This window comes from Pelobates fuscus, chromosome 7 (genome assembly GCF_036172605.1).
Source record: "Pelobates fuscus isolate aPelFus1 chromosome 7, aPelFus1.pri, whole genome shotgun sequence".
Classification (NCBI taxonomy): Eukaryota; Metazoa; Chordata; class Amphibia; order Anura; family Pelobatidae; genus Pelobates; species Pelobates fuscus.
Window position 1 is genome coordinate 167544958 of NC_086323.1, and position 15608 is coordinate 167560565.

The 15608-nt window shown below is 44.4% G+C and overlaps 1 protein-coding gene across 1 annotated transcript in view; it reads left to right on the forward strand.

Annotated features, from left to right (window-relative positions):
* Positions 1 to 2817: 2817 nt before the first annotated feature.
* Positions 2818 to 15608, forward strand: part of LOC134568873 (ninjurin-1-like) — a 40768-nt gene continuing 27977 nt past the window's right edge. The window contains exon 1 of the mRNA XM_063427566.1: positions 2818 to 2848. The gene's annotated coding sequence lies outside the window, so the exon portion shown is untranslated. The remainder of the gene's footprint in view (positions 2849 to 15608) is intronic.

Consider the following 15608-nt stretch of genomic DNA (forward strand, 5'->3'; position numbering starts at 1 on the left):
GTGTTCAGTAATGTCTCACGAGTACAACAGTTCCCCCAGTCCAGGTTTCATGGTGTTTTGAAAAGTTACAAGCTTGACAAAGACCTCTTAGTTGCTGCATTTTGGACGTAAAAAACCCAAGGGCAGAGTACAGAATATTTTATAGAGTCCTAACCTCAACATCTGAGGAAAGGGATTTAGGGGTGATTATTTCTGGTGACTTAAAGGTAGGCAGAGGAGCAGGAAATGCTAGCAGAATGCTTGGTTGTATAGGGAGAGGTATTAGCAGTAGAGAGAGGGAAGTGCTCATGCCATTGTACAGTACACTGGTGAGACCTTACTATTGTACGCAGTACTGGAGACCGTATCTCCAGAAGGATATTGATACTTTGGAGAGAGTTCAGAGAATGGCTGCTAAACTGGTTCATGGATTGCAGGATAAAACGTACCAGGAAAGGTTAAAGGATCTTAACATGTATAGCTTGGAGGAACGACGAGACAGGGGGGATATGATAGAAAAATTTAAATACATAAAGGGAATCAACACAGTAAAGGAGGAGACTATAATTAAAAGAAGAAAAACTACCACAACAAGAGGACGTGGTCTTAAATTAGAGGGGCAAAGGTTTAAAAATAATATCCGGAAGTATTACTTTACTGAGAGGGTAGTGGGTGCATGAAATAGGCTTCCAGCTGAAGTGGTAGAGGTTAACACAGTAAAGGAGTTTAAGCATGCGTGGGATAGGCATAAGGCTAACCTAGCTATAAGATAAGGCCAGAGACTAATGAAAGTATTTTTAAAAAATTGGTCAGACTTGATGGGCCGAATGGTTCTTATCTGCCGTCACATTCCATGTTTCTATGTTTCTATTTAAAATGTCCAGTCTTTTTTAGTAGCCACTTAGTCACAAATGCTGGCCAAAGTTAACGTTCATCTTTGTTTTTTGCATATTTCAATCAAAAACTGCACTTTTGCTGATTATATCATCTCTGTGATACATTGTATTGTTTTGAAACAATAATATTTGTGTTCAGTGAACTCTCCAGAGTACCACCCATGTACAGGTTTTATGGTGTCTTGAAAAGTTACAGGGTTAAATATAGGGCTTGCAAATTAAATTCTCCGGACTTTCTGTCTGGGTTGCCAGGCAGGTCCCTCAAATCGTAATTATTAAAATCACATAATTATGTAAACAGATTACATAAATATACATATATATATATATATATATATATATATATATATATATATATATATATATATATATATATATATCTTTTTCAATTCTATGTATATATTCATGTAATATTTGTGTATATATATATATATATATTTATTTATTTTTTATTATTTATTTATTTATATATAATTTCATTCTAAGTGTATTTTGCTAGAAATAAATATATCTCTCAAAATACATGATGGAATTACCTATATATACATATTTTTTCAGTTTATTATTATTTTAATTTGGGTAATTATTCCAGCTGGGTACCTGATGGCATATGTTTTGATGGCTCGGATCTTGTTCTTGCCATTGAGCTGGGACTTCGGGACCTGTACTAGGAAATACACAAAATGCAATCATTGAAAAATTAAGTTCTTTCATTTAATACCTGTAATACAGATATAATATAAAAATGTTCACAACTCAGAATTAGCATTGCAAAAATGCCTGATATAAAGTAGCCATTCAGCAAGGCAACATTGTATGCATTTTGGCATCGTAGTAGACTAAAAGGTGACTTCTTCTGACGTTTTGGGTCGTCCAAAGCGATTTCCCAAATTGTATTGAAATTTGTGGGAGCCAAAACATCACATGACTATCCAAATGTAAGTTATTTTTATTCAGATGATTCAAATATGTTTGTCTAAATGCTGATAATAATGCATAAATAGAGGTGTTTTTTTTTTTATATATATATTTAGTTTATCTTTATAAAAAAACGTACAAGTAAAAGCACAGGAGGGCATGTGACCTGGAGAGTTAGTGTTTGTTACAGTAGGAGACATAATATTCACTGGCTTAAAAGAACACGACAGACATCCAAACGACTTCATCGCCACGAAGTGGACTGAGTGCAGTGTCCATGCCTCCTTAACCCTGCTATGAGAAACTGCAATGTTTAAGGGTTAAGTCCACATCTAGTGGCTGTCAGCTTCTGCTGCATTGACCATTGATTCATTGCTTGCTTATTGGAAAGTTTGAATGAGTATGTGTCACTCGTTGCGCATGCATATTAGTGTTCCTCTATAAGGATAGGATATTGGATTATATATAGGTTGAGGAGACGATGCCGCAGTGGAAGGTGGGCTAAGCAGCATCGAGATAGCTGAAGGGCTGTAAAAAGGTAAATAAATCTTTATTTTATTTACATTTTTTTGCACCCTGGGTGAGGGGGTGGACTGCCTAAATGTATGGATAAGAATACTATAGTGTTAGGAACACAGATTTGTATTCTCAACCATAGTGGGGTCCTTTCAGGTTTCATACAGACAGCTGTTGCTGGCCAGAGAGATTGAGAGTTGGTATAATGATCTGCCAAGAGAAAGCTGCGGTTAAATAAGCTACTAGAGGAAGGAAATCCTATTATTGTCACTAATCAATGAGATCATGTAATTAATATGGGAATTCAGGGCAGTGAGGATGCAGAGAGCAATGTTTAGAATGTATTCTCAGTGGCTGCCGCTAGGGGGAGGAGATGTTGTAATAACTTCCCCATACTGTCACCGCAGGTCTTCCCCCTGAGCCCTGTATGGGGGGGCTGCCTGGATATAAGTTTCGTTCTCTGCCCTTTTCTGCACCTGTCCACTCATAGCGGAGAAATGGAGCTCAATGGGGTCGGGGAGACCGCTAATCATCGAGAGGTGAGTGTGTGCACAGAGGGGGTGTGCTAATTACCACTGTTAGTTTATTTTGGCTGTGTGTTGGATTGTAGCAGAGGTATGTACAGTTCCCAAATCTGGCGGGTCAGTGCATGTACCTCAGTATGCTGAGAGGCACTCCAACCTGCCCGGGGGTGTACCCCATTCTACTGGGAGCATGGATGACCTGTCAGTGAGATATATTCAGAGATGTATGAATTCACCAGCCTGTCTCCCTCTCTCTAACACTACAATAAGTACATTGTATAATAATTATCTGCACATCTAATGTAAAGTAATGTACATAGTGCATACAGTTGATGTGTGTAATGTATATATACTGTGTAGTGTATGTCAGTCTATCTATAACATGTCTATGTATAATGTGTTTGGTTTTTTATGTCTGAATTATGTATACTTAGTACTCATACATACATATACCATAATTATGTACATACTGTGTATGTGTCTGTATATGGTTGTTGTGTGTGTGTGATTTGCATTTATGCTATAAATGTATTATTTGTGCACACTTTATACTTGTATGCCTATTGTATCTTTATACTTTGTAATTAGTATATCAATTAAATGTGTGTCTATAATGTCTAGGCTAAGATATACCTGGAACGTAGTGAACATTTTACGTGTGTGTGTGTGTGTGTATATATATATATATATATATATATATATATGTATAGTTCAGTGGGATCTATAAATGACACGTTGGGTGTTTATCTTATGGACAGTGCTGTGGTTGTGTGGTTGACACAAGCATGGCAGCTTATGCTGTCAATGTTTATTTCCACAAAACCTTTGCTAGTGACATCTGTGGGTAAAGGTATCTCTTTGACCAAGATGTTTATTGGAGGATCCTGTGTTCTCCCACAGACCTCTGAGAGACCCTGTCCAGGACTTCAGACAGACCGCATGTGTCCCTGTGGCCACAAGGGATAGCTTGTTTTTTAAAAATTTTTTCCTGTGGTCAACACAGTACGTTTAGGGATGTCCGCCCCCCCCCCCCCCCTCTTTTTTTTTTTTTTTTTTTTTTTTTTTAAATATGCAAAGGCATAACATGTAACAAAAAAAAACTTTATTTGCCATATAATACATAATGGATTTCTTAGAATTAATATTTTGCACATAGTGTGTATATGCCTGTGTGTATTTACTTTACAGTGACTTGTGGCCAACATGTTTTACACTAGACTTAGGAGCCACCAAAATTCTGAGAAAAAAAAAATGTTTCTACTGAAAAATAAAAAAAAAGTCTGGCCATTTGTCCGTTTATTTTCAGACCAGATTCGTATATTATTTTTATGTCGGAAATTCTATTAGGACGAAAGGAATTCCGCAAACCGAACACAACAGTCAGTCACCGCTTCATCTCTCTATTCTTCTTTTCTTGTTTAATATAATGTGTAACGGACCGTTTCAGCATAAAAGGGGAAAAATCCGTTTAGGCGATAATCCCCTTTTCTGGATACAGGCACAGCTACTGCAGAACACCACACTCCCGATCTGGATACGAAATAACACTCCGAACTGGAACAGCTGAACAAGAAAAGCATACAATCGGCTTACACTCTTGGCAGTCAGCTTACAATCCAATCCCCCCCAAGAACGAGACGACACTTCATTTTGAGGGTTAAGCAGGAACACAAGACTGGGACACCCAGTCTGGCTTTTATTACCAACAAGTACATACAGGACACTCCCAGGGGGAGGATGAAATTAACCAATCACATGGATGTACCTCCCACACATTTCCTCTCCTTAGATTAACACTTAACACAATTATACTGTACACCATTTTCCCCAATTCCTGGATGTACCCCAAATACATATGCTACACCTCCAAAACAGGTATCCCCTGATAGCCCTTATTCAGGGGGACAACATATGCAAGAATCAGCCCATTCGGATAAATGGTTCAGGAGTTATGGGACTCCAAAGATTTGACCGACCGCATGGGTAAAGTACCCGAAAACAGTTCCATGCATTTTGGCCCTGCGGTCGGTCACAAACAAGGGAATGAAAACAGGCGAATTGCCTGTGTTATAGAGCCTGGAGAGGGTTTGAATGAATTCCCTTGTTTATGGGGTTCTATCTACCGAACCACGGGGCATTCGGTAGTTTCCATACGAATTTCTGGAAGTATGGAGGTCTCAGCGGTGTTTGCCTAGTCAAGTGTCCGATTTTAGTTCCAGACACTCGACGGCAAAACACCGCTGTTCGGTAGTTAAAGATGGCCGCCGCCACGTGGTTGTTTCCTGAATGGCGGCCACCCAGAGGACACAGAACACATTACATGATTGCCAATTACCCGTTTGCAACATTGTTGCAAACGGTAATTGGAGGCACACTTAATCCTGGGTGGTCTGGTTGTTCGGTAGTTTCCTCAATACAATGAATGGAGTGATTCTACCGAACAATCAGATGAAGGCTGCATATATATATATAACCCAGGTTAACTGCATACATAAATACATATACAATATACAGGCAGTACAATAGAATATGCTTCACAGTCTTAAAGGGACAGTAGTCCCAAAATGTCCACCGCTGATTTTAAAGGGCCAGTAGCAGCAATATAAATTATACATGCCCAAATATAGTCTTTAAAGTGCAATATGTCCAGGGGCCATAGTCGCAGGGCAGGAGGCTAGCAGCCAGGCTTCTCCAGCCCACAGTGGCGAAGTTGGTTTCGCCACAATTCTCCCCTTTACCAATTAGACTAACAGGGTATCTGACCTCCTGCCGGTCAGTGCCCTGGTTAGTCCAGCAACCCACCCACAGAACAGAAGTAGTAGAGCAGCCCACCCATAATAAACAGTTACCACACCTGGGTGAGGGAGAATTTTGTCCAAGTTCAGGTGCCCCCCCACGGCTGTGTGAGAGACTGATAGGCTGCCTTGGTGGGTTGCTGAGGGGGCAGAGACCAGCGGTACTCTGTCCTGTTGCCAGCACTACCACGGGAGTAGTCTGGTGGGAGCCTGGCTGCTGGAGACCGACTGTCTCCCCTTTAGATATATCGCTCTGTGGCTGGGGGACAGGACCGACCGTCCCTACCCCTGGGGCTGTAAGTGCAGAGACTACGGTCCCATCTGCACAGATGTGGGGCTTAACATCTCCCCTTGGTGGGTTAGGCTGCCGCTGGAGAGAGGGTGTAACAAGCTCCTCTCTCTGGACGGTAAACTGCCGCTGGGGAGGGGGGTTAGCAGGCTCCTCTCCCTGCCACTCTCTCTGCTGGTGGAAAGGGGGACCAGCTGTCTCCCCTTTCATTCTCTTGTCCGGCTGCTGGGGTGCGAGACTGACTGTCTCTGCTCCCTGCAGGACACACTGCCGCTGGGGAGGATGGACGACACCATCAGCTCCCTGGGATACACACTGCCGCTGGGGAGGAAGGGCGACACCTTCTGCTCCCTGGGACACACACTGCCGCTGGGGAGGATGGACGACACCATCAGCTCCCTGGGGCACACACTGCCGCTGGGGAGGGAGGACGCTGCTCTCCTCCCCCTTCGCTTCACACTGCCTTCTTGGCATCTCACTTTGCTGCTGGGGGGCAGGAACAACAACCTCTGCCCCCTGTAACTCAGCCTGCCGCTGGGGAGGAAGGACTGCACCTTCGGCTCCCTTGGACACACACGGCTGCTGGGGAGGATGGACGACACCATCAGCTCCCTGGGGTACACACTGCCGCTGGGGAGGGAGGACGCTGCTCTCCTCTCCCTTCGCTTCACACTGCCTTCTTGGCATATCACTTTGCTGCTGGGGGGCAGGAACAACAACCTCTGCCCCCTGTAACTCAGCCTGCCGCTGGGGAGGAAGGACTGCACCTTCGGCTCCCTTGGACACACACGGCTGCTGGGGAGGATGGACGACACCATCAGCTCCCTGGGGCACACATTGCCGCTGGGGAGGGAGGACGCTGCTCTCCTCTCCCTTCCCTTCACACTGCCTTCTTGGCATATCACTTTGCTGCTGGGGGGCAGGAACAACAACCTCTGCCCCCTGTAACTCAGCCTGCCGCTGGGGAGGAAGGACTGCAACTTCGGCTCCCTTGGACACACACGGCTGCTGGGGAGGATGGACGACACCATCAGCTCCCTGGGGCACACATTGCCGCTGGGGAGGGAGGACGCTGCTCTCCTCTCCCTTCACTTCACACTGCCTTCTTGGCATATCACTTTGCTGCTGGGGGGCAGGAACAACAACCTCTGCCCCCTGTAACTCAGCCTGCCGCTGGGGAGGAAGGACTGCACCTTCGGCTCCCTTGGACACACACGGCTGCTGGGGAGGATGGACGACACCATCAGCTCCCTGGGCCACACATTGCCGCTGGGGAGGGAGGTCTGCAAACCCCCTGGCCCGCTCTGATTCCCGCGGCAAGTACTCTCGCACTGCTTTCTTCACCTGCTGTATTAGATCCTCTGAGAGGTTGGGTCCGCATATAGCCAGCACCGCGGTGACCTCTCTGTCATACGCCTCTTGAGTGTAGCTGGGTGCCATGCTTGCTCTGCTGCAGTTGGTTCCTTGTAGATAGGGGCGCTGTACGGGTACTGGCGTTGCCCTCACTTTGTAATCCAGGAATGGTGTTGTCTGTAGCTGTCCCTCTGGTTGTAGGAACGATCCCGCCGCTTGCCACCAATTGTAACGGACCGTTTCAGCATAAAAGGGGAAAAATCCGTTTAGGCGATAATCCCCTTTTCTGGATACAGGCACAGCTACTGCAGAACACCACACTCCCGATCTGGATACGAAATAACACTCCGAACTGGAACAGCTGAACAAGAAAAGCATACAATCGGCTTACACTCTTGGCAGTCAGCTTACAATCCAATCCCCCCCAAGAACGAGACGACACTTCATTTTGAGGGTTAAGCAGGAACACAAGACTGGGACACCCAGTCTGGCTTTTATTACCAACAAGTACATACAGGACACTCCCAGGGGGAGGATGAAATTAACCAATCACATGGATGTACCTCCCACACATTTCCTCTCCTTAGATTAACACTTAACACAATTATACTGTACACCTTTTTCCCCAATTCCTGGATGTACCCCAAATACATATGCTACACCTCCAAAACAGGTATCCCCTGATAGCCCTTATTCAGGGGGACAACATATGCAAGAATCAGCCCATTCGGATAAATGGTTCAGGAGTTATGGGACTCCAAAGATTTGACCGACCGCATGGGTAAAGTACCCGAAAACAGTTCCATGCATTTTGGCCCTGCGGTCGGTCACAAACAAGGGAATGAAAACAGGCGAATTGCCTGTGTTATAGAGCCTGGAGAGGGTTTGAATGAATTCCCTTGTTTATGGGGTTCTTTCTACCGAACGTCGGGGCATTCGGTAGTTTCCATACGAATTTCTGGAAGTATGGAGGTCTCAGCGGTGTTTGCCTAGTCAAGTGTCCGATTTTAGTTCCAGACACTCGACGGCAAAACACCGCTGTTCGGTAGTTAAAGATGGCCGCCGCCACGTGGTTGTTTCCTGAATGGCGGCCACCCAGAGGACACAGAACACATTACATGATTGCCAATTACCCGTTTGCAACATTGTTGCAAACGGTAATTGGAGGCACACTTAATCCTGGGTGATCTGGTTGTTCGGTAGTTTCCTCAATACAATGAATGGAGTGATTCTACCGAACAATCAGATGAAGGCTGCATATATATATATAACCCAGGTTAACTGCATACATAAATACATATACAATATACAGGCAGTACAATAGAATATGCTTCACAGTCTTAAAGGGACAGTAGTCCCAAAATGTCCACCGCTGATTTTAAAGGGCCAGTAGCAGCAATATAAATTATACATGCCCAAATATAGTCTTTAAAGTGCAATATGTCCAGGGGCCATAGTCGCAGGGCAGGAGGCTAGCAGCCAGGCTTCTCCAGCCCACAGTGGCGAAGTTGGTTTCGCCACATAATGTAATTGTACCTTTTTTTATTTTCCACAATTATGTAATTTCACATGTGATTTCACTTAATCATGTAATAATATTATATAAGAAAATAAATAATAGAGAGATTTTCTGATGGATGTTAGTTTTAGTAACTTTCAAACTCCTTTCTGATAGTCCTAAAGTGTACCATGGAGATTATCTTCTACACCGCTGAAAGAAGACCAAAATTAAGAAAAAAACGAAAACTTTTCCCTAATTTTGGCACTTCAGTTATTTCAGCTCATACATCAGGTTGGATTTAAGAAAAGCACAGAAGCTCTTTATCTTTTCTGTTTCAGTAGTTGCTTGCTCCATATTTGGTACACTGAGAGTGTACCCCTGACTTCTCTAGAGTGACACACTCACATTCCTGTTTTTAAAGGGAAACTATAGTCACCTGAACAACTTTAGCTTAATGAAGCAGTTTTGGTGTATAGAACATGCCCCTGCAGCCTCACTGCTCAATCCACTGCCATTTAGGAGTTAAATCCCTTTGTTTATGAACCCTAGTCACACCTCCCTGCATGTGACTTGCACAGCCTTCCATAAACACTTCCTGTAAAGAGAGCTTTCTTTATTGCAAGTTCTGTTTAATTAAGATTTTCTTATCCCCTGCTATGTTAATAGCTTGCTAGACCCTGCAAGAGCCTCCTGTATGTGATTAAAGTTCATTTTAGAGATTGAGATACAATTATTTAAGGTAAATTACATCTGTTTGAAAGTGAAACCAGTTTTTTTTTTCATGCAGGCTCTGTCAATCATAGCCAGGGGAGGTGTGGCTAGGGCTGCATAAACAGAAACAAAGTGATTTAACTCCTAAATGACAGTGAATTGAGCAGTGAAATTGCAGGGGAATGATCTATACACTAACACTGCTTTATTTAGCTAAAGTAATTTAGGTGAATATAGTGTTCCTTTAAGATAACTATGTAACCCCCAATCGTGGATTGCCAATAGCCAATAATTAAGGATGCTAAATTAGGGTGCTATCCGCTAAACTGCTGAAAATGCAACATTAAGGAAAAGGCCTTTTTCTTACTTTTTGTCTTTCCACAGTTTCAGCTGAATTGTCAAAATTAAGAGAAGCAGCACTTTTTTTTTTTGACACGCTTTATTTTTTTTGTAGAGCAATGTTTGAAAAACACGGTCACATAGACATTTCGCAAGATTACGTACGACTATAAAAAGTGTATAGTTGTAACAGGAAATATCAAGAATGTAACTGCAATTTTTATATAAACATGAGGAGGTCGGCATCTCAAGTATTCAAGGCCCTCTGACTGTTAAAATCATAACACCAGCACCGCCTTTATCTAAAAACAATGTAGTGAAAGAGCATTGCAGTATGCGGACTGTCACATACCAGAACAGACAATGTAAACTTGAGGTGAGAGATAAGCATTTATCAGTGCATTAGGATAGGCCAGTATTTGCACAATATATGCATCATGGTAGCCCAGTCTGAGTGACTAGTGGCTATATATTACACCAGTGTTTTCCAAACCAGTCCTCAAGGCACACCTACCAGTCCAGGATTTAGGGGTGACCCAGTTGTGTCTAAGGTGTTTTTTCTTTTTTTTCTAAAAACACCTTAGACACAACTGGGTAATCCTTAAATCCTGGACTGGTAGGTGTGCCTTGAGGACTGGGTTGGGAAACACTGTATTACACTATATTCTTACACTAAAACACAGATAAGTCATCTTTGTTGGTATTTAGGGCATACATATATGGCCTCTTTAGACACCTTTTAGTAAAGCTTTCTTGAACTTAAAATCAACTGAGGTGCAATTGCATTTTAGGTGCAGGTATTGGCTGGTAGGGATGCCACATTTTAATAATCTATAGTGATAACTGCCCCAATACAGCAAGTTGTTAGAGGCAATTTTTTCTTATCTGGTGCAGTTGATAGAGTCAAAACTAAAGATTTAAGGGTTTTGCCACCTATTTCACTATTGAAACATAAGTTCAAGACATTTCTTATTCATACATGGCTCAGGGAGCTTTCTGGTAAAGGTATGTTCCTCCCTCAAGACATACCCATTGTAGTACCCCAGGTTTGATTGTAAAAATGGCAATTGAATAGGAAGAAATTCCTTGTTAGAACAAATCTCAATAAATCTGGTACTCGGGATGACTATTAACTAGAGTATTTAGTTAGTGCTTTACGTTGGACTTTGTGTTTTGTTCCTGATGTGAGAGATGGTATTTGTGCAGTATGAGTTTACGGACGAAAAAGGTCCCTCTTCCACCCAAATTTGCCAAAAGATGGAACACGGACAAAATATAGACCTTACCAAGGATATCAATCTGTTGGTCATTTGGGGGAAATGGTGAATAGGTCGACCACTCTCAAATTGGAAGACTGAGGTTTTAATACTTCCATCTCCTGCCCACCCTTGATCATGCCCTCTGTCGAATCTGATGTCCTTGGAGCTCATCTGCCTTTTTGGAGGCACATTAGAGAGGAATGTATTGATCATAGTATCAGAAAGGTGAAGTCAAAATAAATGTTCTGGGTCAGTGGTTCTTAAACCTATTAATCAGTTTTCATATTTGTGATTACTAAGTGTAATACAGTCAACATTTAAATACATTTGTCAAAATACCTTTATCAAACCAGAGGGATATTAATTGCAACTGTGCAGTTGTGCTTCATGAAACAACTTATTATGGACTGTTTTTAGGGGACTTGATCCATATTATGTGTGTTGGTGCCATTGGTGACCCACCTACTAATCATTGAAAATTACAGCTCGTACTGCCACCAATGCAACCTGGAATCCTGCTACATTAAGGGACACTCTAAGCACTGAATGATAAAGCTTGATAAAGTCAATTTGGAGTATAGATCATGTCCCTGCAGTTCTACTGCTCAGTTTAAGAGTTAATTTTGTAAATTGATGCAGCTTTAACCAACCCTTCCCTTCCTTCCTGAAAAAGCCCCAAATCCTTAAAAACTTCCCTTATTGCATAGTGTGCTTAATTTAGCATTTATTTTCTTCTTCTCTGCTAGTGGCATGCTAGAATCTGCAGAAGCCTCGTGTGCGAGATTAACATTCAATTAACAGAGCAAGAGACCAGAACTTCTAATATAAACATACTGTGCTGTAAAGCATATTTTCATGGAGACTATGTGTGTGTGTCACAACCAGTGGCTTAATAAATAGAAACAAAAGGGATTTGACTCCTAAATGACAGAGAATTGAGCAGTGAGACTGCAGGGTCAGTAGCTACAGACCACAATTAATTCAAGTTGTTTAGGTGCCTAGAATATCCCTTTATATTTGTTTATTCACTAAACACCCATCTAAGTTTAGCAGTTCAGAAATCATTACAATTTTTTTTAAATTGCAGTGTTAGCCAAGTTTTTTTTAAAGGGAAAATTAATCAATATCAGATCTGACTTTGTTTTTATTGGTGACAGGTGTTAGCAGGTAGAGCTTTAGTACCATGAATCCTACAAGCTTGCAGTGAAAGGCTTCTAACTTTGATCCTTTTTGTAAACTATATTCAGCTATTAAAAGGAGTGTATTGAGAATGTATTAATGCAAGGCTGGTAGTGTTATACACACAGGTTTTCCTCATTGTACCCTCATTGTACCCATTTCCTGAATTCTGATTACTACTAAAAGACATTGAAGGGAATTTGTATACAGGCATACCCCGCTTTACATACACTCACTTTAAGTACACTCGTGAGTACAGACATTCCCGCGCCTCTTCTGTCTGCGAGTGAACAGGAAATGGAAGGTTCTATTCTCACCCGGAGCAGCTCAGTTCAGTGTCTTTGGGGCAAGAACTTTTCACACCTTCTGACATGGGACAGGTTAATCATCTCAAATTTATAATGTCTACTCCTAGCTGAACATTTATATTTTTTTCTGCCCATACATTGTCCATATTCTGCAATTGGTGCCATCCAGTGAAAGGGTTTACCCTGCCATTTTCTATAACTAGGACTTAGCAGCTTAGCTGCATTAGCCAAAATTCTGAGGATTCAAAGTTAACCCATTAAGGACACAACTTCTGGAATAACATGGAATCATGACGGAATATTTCCATCATGTGTCCTTAAAGGGTTAAACCATAAATGCTTAAAGTGATAAAGAGGTGTTTCTAAACAAAGTGTGCAACTAAGCTGCTAACAAATACAAATTGGCACTGTATAGGCCTACCCCCGGAGTTGATAAGGAGGGGGGAGCACGACTGCTGCCCGGAGAGGTTGGTATGGCGACAAGTGTATACAATGTTTGGGATGCACCTGGACCAGGGACACTGGGTAATACTTACCAGACCACTGGAGAGCACGCTGAGGGAACCTAGCAGTGCGGTTTCTGGTCACCCTAAAAAGCAAAACTGCTGTTAGTAATTTACAACTGCTGTTACAGAATTTGCCACTGCAGTTAATATTTTCACATCATGGCTCATGTCCCCGACATGCCCAGGGAGGCTCTACTTACTATTCTGCAGGCCTTCCAGAGGATCCACGGCGCAGAGTCCTATGCTGCACTGCTTCACAGTGTCCAAGACGTCCAGGAGTCTCAGGAGGGGTCGGTGCCCACCAGAGGACGTCGTGCCCGCCGTTCCAGGCCGCCATCCAGATTGTCCCCCAGTCCGGTGCGGAGAGCCAGGGCTGTGCCACCAGCTACTACCTGTCCGGGGCCAAGTGAGGGTTCCGGTAGAAGAAGGAGCGGGGAGAGGTGTTCCAGGCGTCGGATGGTCCGGTCGGGGCCTGGCCATCAAGATGGAGGATCCCAAGATGGCGCTGCTGGAGAGGTGAGGTTGCGCAGTCCTCACCCTTCTTTTCCTGCTGCGGCGGATGTGACGTCAGGACGTGCTGCCGCACGCAGGAAGAGGCGGAGCGCCGCACGCCGGAACGCTGGTGGTGCGTACATGACGTCTGCGGGTCAGGGAGTGCAGACGTCACAGGCCACTGCCGAACCCAGAAGTCCGAGTGAAGATAAAACCGGGGACTCCGAAACGGAGCACTGCTGGCCCCCGAAAGTGGAGATGGCCAGCGGGTGCAAGCGGGCCGGCGGAGGAACTCTCCAGTGCCTATTTGGACAGCCAGGGAGCGGAGAAGGACGCAGGATTCCCCTCTTGTTCATAACCCCAGGAGACCTGAAGGTGAATCATCAGTCAGAGAGAAGGGAGGGACGCAGGATTCCACTCCACACATCCACCCCAGAAGATCTGGAGTTCCCATGGGGGTGAGCCGCCAGGCCCCTGGAGGGGCAGCTGGCAGGCTGGCCGCAGGACCTATACTGACAGATGGTTCGGATGTGGAGCTGATGTACAGACCCCTGCTCCAGAACCGTGAGTTGGAGTGCGCTCGCGCTTGGTATGGGGCAGAGGGGGTCTCTGGGCTAGAACAAGGGAGTACAGGGGAAGTCATAAAATTGCTGCGCTTAGTATTAGATCGCTTAGGGCAGGTTGGCATAGCCACGCAGGATGCTATGCTTCCCACGGGGACCCTTCCGTTGGGTACTGTGGAGGGTACTGCAGGGGGGCCGGTGTGTGACATTGCGCCCCTGGGGATGCATGTGTCGCTGGAGGTGAGGGAGAAGATCTTGAAGGGCGAGTATGTGGACCTCGTATCATTAGTCCCGTTTGATAGGGAATCCGCTGATAAACCGCGACGTGGTGAGGCGACGGAGAGTGGAAAAGGTAAGGAGCTCCCCCGTACCTTCGGTAATTGGTTGCAAGGATTTGCAACTTATGCTAGTATTCTGTCTACGAGGTTTCCAGAGTGGGCCCCGTCATTGTTTTCTTATTTAGATTTAATTTGGGGGGCTTATAAAGTTTATGGGGGTCAATGCTGGTTTAAATATGACCAGCAATTTAGGCAAAAAATGTCGATGCGACCGCACATGCATTTTGGCATGCAAGATACACATGCATTTTGGCATTAAACATGAGTGTTCCCACTGTGGTGGGGCTCACCCGGCGGTTCGGTGTTTTAGAAGAGGAAAACCCCTCCCCAGGACGACATCAAAGGATCACTTCCTCGGGGGGAGGACCCCGGTACAGGCGGAAAGACTGCTGCCGTCGCTCGCACGGTATCCCAGGCGTAGGGACGTGCAGGTGCTATGGGAGGGTTTTACCGAAGGTTTTAGGATCCCATTTACTCCATCGGGGAGGCGTCGTTTGCGCACAATTTTTCCTTAATTCGGGGTAAGGAAGGGATGCTGGCGGCTAAGCTGAGAAAAGAAGTGAAGATGGGACGGATTGCGGGACCGTTTTCCGTTCCTCCGTTTGATAATTTGCGGGTGTCCCCATTGGGCCTCGTTCCTAAGAAGGAACCGGGGGTGTTTCGGCTGATTCATCACCTGTCTTTTCCAGCGGGGGCTTCGGTTAATGACGGGATTGCGAAGGAGGATAGTCGGGTCCAATACGCTTCTTTTGATCGGGCACTGGATCTCGTTCGAGAAACAGAGCCCAGGGCCCTGATGGCTAAGTTGGATATTCAATCGGCCTTGCGGTTGTTCCCAGTTCACCCTTCCTGTTTTCATTTGTTGGGGTGTCAGTTTCAAGGGGATTTTTTCTATGATATGTGCCATCACATGGGTTGCTCGATTTCTTGTTGTTATTTTGAAGTTTTTAGCACATTGCTGGAATGGATCGTAACGAAGGGGTCAGGTTTTTCTTCCCTCTTGCACTATCTTGACGATTTTCTGTTCGTCGGTCTGGCACATTCTTCGCAATGTGAGGATTTGTTGGGCCAGTTTAAGGCAGTTATGCAAGATTTGGGGGTTCCAGTGGCAGAGGACAAGACGGAGGGCCCAAGGGCGGTGA